At 37.1% G+C, this 9,764-nt stretch overlaps 1 protein-coding gene across 3 annotated transcripts in view; it reads right to left on the bottom strand.

Annotated features, from left to right (window-relative positions):
- Positions 1-7,731, bottom strand: part of adcy7 (adenylate cyclase 7) — a 65,914-nt gene extending 58,183 nt beyond the window's left edge. For 2 of the 3 annotated variants that reach the window (XM_034288218.1, XM_020053930.3), the window contains exon 1: positions 7,581-7,731. The gene's annotated coding sequence lies outside the window, so the exon portion shown is untranslated. The remainder of the gene's footprint in view (positions 1-7,580) is intronic. The other variant, XM_020053935.3, reaches the window with a different exon arrangement.
- Between the last annotated feature and the right edge of the window lie 2,033 nt (positions 7,732-9,764).

The raw sequence follows: 9,764 nt of genomic DNA, 5'->3' as shown, positions 1-9,764 counted from the left end.
TTTTGATAATATAGTATATGACCATTTAGCTTTACTAATATGTATACATTTTAATATAATGTGTATTTGGATAAATTATCAGATTATTATCGATATACTTAATGTTAACCAAACGTCCACTGGTCAACAGTGACCTGGATTGTCAAGCTGGGTCTTCCATTACAGCCAAATGATCTGTTCTAACTGCTTCAGAGGACCCTTGCTCTCAATAATGTCCTTCCTATGCCCTTCATTTTTCAGGGGGCAACTTCCTATGCTTACAGAACACAATACTGGGGGATATCCTGGGAGTGACAGCATTCCCAAAAGGTAATATCTTCCACCCAATGACCCACTGAACTCACAGCCATGTTGCAGAAAATAGGTATAGAGGTCAAACATGCCTGGTTTGGCGCCTGGCTTGTGCTCAAATACTACAGCAATTCCCATCTAGTATTGATTAGCAACTGTCACATTGATTAGGTCTAAGCAGGGAACTATCCTTTTCTTCTCGCTCTCATTGACTTATACTAGAGATTTCTTCTCCTATTTTCTGATTGGCTCAGAGTTGGGGTCTAGCGACCCCTGATCAAATCTTTTATATTACTGAATTACAAAAGTTTAAAAAAGTCATTCTGGTTTTATATTTTGCGTAATTTATTTATGTAATTCACCCATATTCTACATAGGTGACAAATTCTATATGGAAAAACTTACATCTCAAAATCCAATAGTTTTTTACAAGTACGTCGATTATCTCTTTGAGAATAAACAAAGCTGGAAAGGTAATTCTGTTAAAAGCTCCATTCCCATTACTCACTTGGACACTGATTTTATTAAATGTTCATAACTCATTGAAAGTACATAAGATCCTGTCAGTCCGTGTGTTGCATCGGTATCGTATGGTCATGATGGCTGAGTGGTTGGGGTCGGGACTGTGGATCAGCAGGATTAGTGAGGGCCTTGGCCAGAGGCCCTAGAGTCATAGTTAATAAGTCAAATTAGTCCTCAGTGTGTGTTCTCAGGGATTAGCACATTGTCCACACTGTAGCTTTTTTCTAAGGGAAGAGGGGGGAGGGAGTGTGGTAAGAGAGTAAGAGTGAGGCCGACAGTGATAGGGATTGTGAGATGAAGAGGTGGTGTATGTGTGTGTCTGTATATTGGTCTGCATAAGCAGCACTCCAGCTATGAGAAGTGGGTAGGTGGGTTAAATTATTCCTCAACAAAAAGGAAAGTAGTATTTAGCACCAGTGGTAAGTTTGTGAGGGCTCCTCCCAACACACAGCGATAGGAGAGGATCTCGACAGCCAGATCATCATCATGTGAGTATCTGGTCAGGCTGATTGATTCAGAAATTGTAACACACAAAGTCAATTCCTTAATGCTTTGTGCAACATTTGATGTATGTAAGCAGCAGGTGAATAATTATGCACAGGCTCTATGAAGAGGAGACAAAAATCACTGCTGAACAGAGAACTGAGATGGCCAGGGATGGGCATGAATTGACAAAACACCAATCTATCAAATTAAATACATTATTACATGCAGTGAATTAATCTGCATTCGTTATGTTCATCCTCTCATTTATTCAGATTTCTCCCTGTTATTTGCCACCTGTCTGTACATTAACACTAATATTGCCCTTTTCTGATTAGACAGAAGCTGAGGAGTGTGTGGTTGTATGTGTTTAAAACACAGGGTGGCTTTCAGAAAGTTTCAATCCCATTTCTCAAGAGATCCTACAATGGAAACTTTCACTGCAAATCTATTACTGTTTATACTCCGCATACAGTGTCCCATATTGTCTTCCTAACCAATATGTTCACGATACATTGTAACCAAGGTAAGTTATAACCAATTGAGCTTAAAACTCCTTCATCCCATCCAGTGGAATCAAAAAGCTAGGTCACCAAGCAACTAAGGAGTTGGGGCCAAAATGTGTCTGCTTCACTTCCAGGGCAGAGCGCTGGATCTGGCAACTGGAGGGCTGCTGGGTTCACATCCTGAAGACATTCCCCAGTTACCATTGGACTCACTGAGCAAGGCCCTTAACCCCATATCATACAGTTCATCCAGGGGCGCTACACTGCAGCATGGCACAGTGTTTTTCTCAACCGTGTGTGTGATGTATGCCGATTGAGAAACAGAGCTGTATACACATGTCAGTTGTGTGTTGCAACATTATATTTCATAACCAAATGCTGTTAGTCTGTCACACAGAACATCCCATGAGAAAGGAAAAGCAACTTGGGCAAAACAATGATTTTTTTTTACGTAATTGAGGATACAGTAGACTAGAGAACCATGAATCCATCCAGTCAACGTAGACTTTTTCCATCCCCAGTGTGGCAAACTGATGCCTACTCTCAGTGCCCCATCTCACAACAGAGCTCTCCTGTCCTGACTCAACAATCTGTAAAATCTATCAAATTACCAACCGTCCCATAACTACCTCGGAGCAGTAGACGTCACATTATAGAGAACACAATAGATAATTACAACATCAATGGGAAATGCCAAAACACTTCTCACTGTTTAGACTTGGATGACTGTTCTCTATGATGAGAACACTATAACACTGTGACATTGCAGTGACTCACTGATCCATGAGTAGCAAGCCTCTGCTTCAGTGTGCGTCTGTATGTATTAAGTGCTGGCACTGGTAAGTACGTACAGTCAAAAAGACAACGGATTAGTGATGTAATCACTCACAGAATAGGCATAGCCTATACATAGACCAAGGTTGGCACTGCTGACATCTGTATTTTACAAAAATATCAAACGCAACAAGTGTTGGTCCCATTTTTTATGAGCTGAAATTAAAGATCCCAGACATTTCCATATGCACTATATTTTGAGTCCCAAAAGTGCGCCTGTAGATGCTCTACAGATTGTCTATCTACTAACCCTAACCTTTACCTATATCCTAACCCTAACCTTATTCTAAACCTAAACCCTAACTTTAGCTAGCAATTGTTTAGCAATTGTTTGTTGATAGTATTACTATCTATAGACCATCTACAGAACATACACATACACACACACACACACACATATACATATATATATACACTCACCTAAAGGATTATTAGGAACACCTGTTCAATTTCTCATTATTGCAATTATCAAATCAACCAATCACATGGCAGTTGCTTCAATGCATTTAGGGGTGTGGTCCTGGTCAAGACAATCTCCTGAACTCCAAACTGAATGTCAGAATGGGAAAGAAAGGTGATTTAAGCAATTTTGAGCGTGGCATGGTTGTTGGTGCCAGACGGGCCGGTCTCAGTATTTCACAATCTGCTCAGTTACTGGGATTTTCACGCACAACCGTTTCTAGGGTTTACAAAGAATGGTGTGAAAAGGGAAAAACATCCAGTATGCGGCAGTCCTGTGGGCGAAAATGCCTTGTTGATGCTAGAGGTCAGAGGAGAATGGGCCGACTGATTCAAGTTGATAGAAGAGCAACTTAGACTGAAATAACCACTCGTTACAACCGAGGTATGCAGCAAAGCATTTGTGAAGCCACAACATGCACAACCTATATATATATATATATATACACACACACATACACACATATACACACACATATGTATGTGTGTGTGTGTGTGTGTATATATACACACACACACACACACACACATATATACACATATATACATATACACATATACACACAAAACATACACACACATACATATATATACACACACACACACACACACACATACATACAGATGTACAGAAATTGGGACTCTCAGAAGGCTTATTTCTCTCATGGGAAATCCATAGATTATGTACTGTAATTAATGTCTTTCTGAATTCAATAGAATTTTTGAAACTGTTGCATGTTAATTTCAGTGAGTATGCAGATATTCCTTCTTTGCCAGCTCGGAGTGAGCTGTCTGTGAAATAAAATACATTAAAATGGCATCCACACTGTACATTTGGCTTACTAACCTACAAGCACACTAACATTCTATATAATTTACAACACACTAGATTATTACCTTTAGAGGGATCCTATGTGCCATTAATTTGGTTGCAGGTGCATTTAAGTATTTAGGAAAAAATGCCCAGATAGCTTTGACATTACAACAATTACTTTGTTGTACTGTTGTTTCAAGTGGCCTGGAGAAAAAATCCAAACGGCATTTGTTAATGTTATTGATGCAACATTATTTCAGCAGGAACATCAAGTTTCTAGCATATTACAACCAAATCTTCCTATAGCAGATTGCCGTCACCACATTTTATTAACTGTACAAATCATTGTCATTGTTAACCATATGTTTACACCTTGTTCAGTCATTTTACATAATTAGCTTGCTAGTTAACAACGCTGTAACTTTAACACTATTTCCAGACTTGTGGGAGCAGAAAAACAATGGATTTAGCAGCTTCTACAGTAGTTTAATGATTATGGCAATGAATGAATGACCGATCTCTTGCATGTCAACATCACAAACTTGGCATTCTTAAAACTGTAAAATGTCATTATATTTTTTAGGGGCACACCATGTGCACCAAATGCTGCAATAATTAATATTGTTTAACAGTCTGACTTCAATATTTGACGTAGACATTATTTAATACTTGTTAAGATTGTTAAGGTTAGGAACAGTGTTAAATCAGAAACAAGTAAACTGTAAAGTTTCCTGACAATCCTCCTCCACAACGCCCTATCAAGTCATGAACTAATGATGAATACTACATTGGATCTGTAATGATTTCCCTAGCATCCTAACCAAATCTGAAGGCACTGACTTCACTCGAAAGTAGCCAGCTGTTACACAGCTATGTGCAATAGAACTAGCCAAAGCGTACTAGTCCCGATGACAAAGAAACAAATGTTTTATGAAAATAAAAAACCATGATCAGAGTTTGGAGATATCAGCCCCACCAATATTACTGAACGTATGGTCAATACCAGAGGTGTAGACGTACAAAGCAAAAGTACATAGCTGTGTTCAACAGGTGAGAAATATTATTAAGAAACTTCTTAAGACCTAAATAACAAGGTAAAAGGTTCATTTAGGTCTTAATTAGGAACAGTCAAGTAATGGTGAACACTTTTTACATTTTATACCGCTAGTAAACATTACCATAATGTAACAATTACATGCTGACCTTTTCTAAAATGTTTTCTACTTTTTTTTATTAATATTAATCCAATACAGCCACGAAACATTTGCTTGTATCTGTTACTCAAATATGAAGACTCAGCATGAAGTGCATGTGCTAACTGAGTCTCTGAAGATAAGCCTAGATCTGAAAAGACTCATTATCCAATCAAATTACATAGGGATAAGATGACATCAGTGCTGTTTGTTTGCCAAATTAGATTTGCATTGATTGCATGATGATAGCAGCATGCATGTTGATATTATGGGTTTTGAAGAGGATACAGTGCAGTGGGAAATATAGTTTTTTTTTGTATACCTTTTTTCTCTACCTGTGATAGCACTACTCTCAAGGTCAGGCCAATATGTATTCCTCAGAAAAGTGTAAAACCCTTCTAGAAAATAATATTTGTTTTGATCTTAGCTTTACATTTTAGCTCAGGCTTAATCTGTACTAGGAAATGTTGGTTGATAAGAACTCACAAGTGCGGTAATCGAAAGCTAAACCTTGCCCTGAGACATGCTGTAATGACAATCCATGGGACAGTTATTATTATTTGTCATTATTTTTACATTATTATTTTTCCCTAAATAAAATCTTCCAAATTCAGCAAGATGTAAAACAGGCTCTTTGAAGTCCCAGCATTCTTAATACCATGTTCAGTGTTAATTGGTATGAATGTCACTGTATAAACACCATTTACCAAACTCTTTAAGGCGAAATTATTCAAATGTTTCTTGTCATTACTAAATATTCTTTAAACAGGTGTTTTGTTATATGATATTTTATGACTGCTATCCATTAGTCGTATTAAAACATTACATGCAACAAAGATTAAATGAAATGGAAATAATGAGACAAATCTATAATTAAATGCAAATTAAATGAATGCCGTAAACCGTATTAACATGACTGAACCCTTTCTTATTGCTTACTGACGTATCAGGTGTGGAGCTGTGTTTAAGTAGTTGTTCAGGCTGATACATGGAAATGTGTTGAAGTTTTCTGCCACTTCAAAATAAGGCATCTTTTCTGCAGTTACAAATGTTGGTAACTTACGAATGGATGATATAATGAATTATTACAGAGACGTGTGTGGAGAATAATGAGGCAATGGGTAATATGTGAAAATGTATATAGTGAATTAATGCCTGGGCTGTAAAGACATGAGTATCCGACATTTCATTATCAAATAGTCATTTGCATTTCTACCAACTTTCTGGGTGTGTGCCAGTTGTTTTATGACTATTTTCCAACATTAAATATTAAATAAGTTGTCTTCTTCAGGTGAAAGGGATGTCATCTTTATGAGAGAGTCAGCTTGCAGCTTCAGGCAGGAAAATGTTAATGTGAAATGACCTGCCCCAGAATAAGTAGGTTCTGAAGGATTATTTGGCATGGAAATGTACCTGGAGAAAAGGTGAGTCACTTTCGAATTACTTGTTATCCCTGGGACTCACTGTTGACCAAAGTTGCCTTGAAAACTTAAAGCTATACCCTAGTGGTCTGACTGAAGCAATGACATTTCATTAGAACTCATAAACCAGAGGCTAAACAAAGCAATACATTGCCCAGTTTCTAAAAAGAGTTGATAAGATAGAAACTCAGATTAGAAACTGGCACAGAAATGTCTCGATTATACACAATATATATATATATATGTATTTCTAATTATGCTTCGGATTGGGCGTACTTTGGGTAAATCGATGCACGACACTCACTGTTCGAATTGTAATATGGAATTATGATTGGACTTCCTGATCAGATTCCATATTTTTGAAAGAAATCGGGCTAGAAGAATCTTGCTAATCTCTTATAAAGTAATTGACAAACAAAGGAGATCTAATGAGGTGAAAAGATGAGAAGTATCAGGGTGTACCCTATTATTAATTTTTTAGAAGATAATTATATTAATGCGTATATAAAAACATTTTATAAACACTTATTCCTCCTTAATGAAGTAGTTTTTTAGATGGACGTTTTTATGTCGTCACGGACACAGATCTAGCCTTAGATTACGATTTTTTAAATATACTACAATACAAATAAAAAAAAACTATAGATTTGTAGATTTCTGTATTTCATAGTGAACGAATATGGTGGTACAACAAAACAGAACGTGAAGTTGCTGTCCAGCTTGATACAGTATGGAGCGATGCGTCTCTACTGATGTAAAGAAAAGGTGAGCCTCCGCGTCTTCTTTTGTTTTTAGTTTTTTTTCTCCAGAAAAAATGTGTATGATGGGAAGGGAACACGAATTTATGATGCACCAGAAACATCTTAATAGACCATTTACAAAGAATATGCTAGAATAAAAACGGCCGAACGACGTAAACGTTTGCTCACATTGTTAAGAAACGATGACTGAACTTTTTACGCTGGTGTAGCCTACCACACAAGCGAAAATTCCTGTAAGTAGCCTACACAACCTCGTATAAACACTTAAGCAAACACAGATTAAGAATTAGTCTTACCTGTTGCTTTTAGGTACATGTAAACCGATAGTATCTAAAAAATATAATGCACTTCTTGTAGATTCGACTTCGTGTTGTACAAATTATTTTCATCCACTGGGCAGATCGGTTTTAATTTCACCGCGAGCGAAATAGTGCGCGTTTGGCGCGCGCACTTTGAAGGACTGGCTTTTGAATGCGGAAAAGATGTTCCTCATGAAGCCTATCATGCAGTGCCACATACAACAAATACGCAAGGCCATAGTGCCTGAAGGGAGCACCTGCACCCCAAATCACTCAGTTTAATCTACAAATAGTTTTCAGACTGGTTTTCAGCTGTAGTTTAAAATCATAATGGTTTATGATTGGCACCCATAATGTTATATTCCTTACATAATGACAAATATAGGAAGAGTGCTGGAGATGATCAATTGAAACACATTTGCTAAAGTTGCATATATAATTAGGCCTTCTGCTTTCTTACCAGTATGCAATTATATATTTCAGACAAAAATGTCAGGAAAAGGCTTCTAACATGGCCATACATGAACAATAAGTAATTTTTTTATCATTATTGACTATATGTGAGTAGATTTCACATGTTAAACTTGTATTGATCATTGCAGAAGAGAGACTGGACACACAGGACACATGCCCAGGTGCCCTGACCTCCACAGAGACCCTCATTCATTTGGTTAGTCATTCTTACTCAGAAGTCATATTAACCTGGCACACGTAATGGTAGAAGTTCTATAATTACGTGACATTTGCTTAAAACTAAACATATCCATGCAGCCACCAAAAAAATCTCTTTGCCATCAAGGCAAGCCACTAAAATGTTTGGCCTTGGGGTGAAGGGCCCCCCAACCAAATCATGCCTAGGGCCCCCAAACAGTCAGGGCTGACCCTGCAACTGTTATCTCAACCACATATAGATTGAAAAAATTACAAGGCATTGACCAATACGCCACTTATTTTTTGCAATATATTCTTCAGGCTTTGTTATGCATCATTTCACAAGCAAGTCCGAAATATAGAGCACAATGCCATATGCAAAACTATGCTGTAGCATTACATGTGCACCTGAGACATTTAACGATTGAATAAAGACAACCCCATTTACCTTCCTAAAGTCTGATCCTCATTCTTTTTTTACGTGTCATATACATTTTGTATGAGATTTAATTTCAAACTGTTTTACGAATCTCATTATTGCAAATGAGAAAAGGAATAAATTACAGGAATAAAGCCTTGAGACCATAAGGTTCTGTCTGACAAATATATATTGTTATGAGATAATTTTTTCCAGTCCCAATTTCAGAACTATATATTGGCTTGGAAAAGTATTCAGGCCCCTGACCAATTCTACATAGAAAGATACGTAGAAATCGTATTGTTTTAAGTTTTAAATTGTATTTTTAAAACATAAACTGATTTAGAGTTTCAGTGAACGAAACTTAATTGTACCATTTGTTATTCAATAATATGAGAGCACTGGTCAGGGGTTTCAATTTAGTTTCAAATGTATAAAATGTGTTGATTATTCAAACTATTAAGTAGCCTAAAACCATTTATAGGTTACATAATTTACTAACTAAAACTGTCCATTCGATCTGTGTGCACTGTAGGGTACTTTATATTACCACAGTAGAATTACATAAATGAGGAAAGATGATTTTTTATTTCAGTTTTACATTATTATTTTTAAAATGATACTTTAAAAGACTCAATTCTTGACAACTGACTTAAGAGTAATTCCTCTCCATCTGACTGCACAACATACATAAGCAATTTGGGCACCATGTGTTTCTAGGTCTGTCCTGTTCTTGCCAAATTAAACCTTTTTTATAGTTAAATTACATATTTGAGGTTGTACCCATTAAACACAGTCACACAGCCCATTAACAAAAGTGCCCCTGTGAAAGTCAAAATCAAATGCCTATCCCAATGCTTGGTTCTACGGCCAGCCATGCTTAAAATATCCATTCCGTGGCCTAGATAGGCGGTCTTGCGGTCTAATGCTGTAGTCACCTATTGCTGACGTAAGTTGAGGAGTGAAGTCAGGAGATGCGTATCACCCGCTGAAAGTCAAGGCTCAATGCAACAGAGTAGTGTAGGCTTTCTTTGGCAAATGGAGTACTCTGTCTATGAGCATGATGACCAGCAGAGATGTCCGAAGTAAAAATGACTTCCCCCGTGTTTACC

The sequence above is a fragment of the Esox lucius genome, chromosome 2 (genome assembly GCF_011004845.1).
Source record: "Esox lucius isolate fEsoLuc1 chromosome 2, fEsoLuc1.pri, whole genome shotgun sequence".
Lineage (NCBI taxonomy): Eukaryota > Metazoa > Chordata > Actinopteri > Esociformes > Esocidae > Esox > Esox lucius.
Note: the sequence above shows the minus strand (reverse complement) of the source record. Positions and strands in the feature narration are given on the sequence as shown.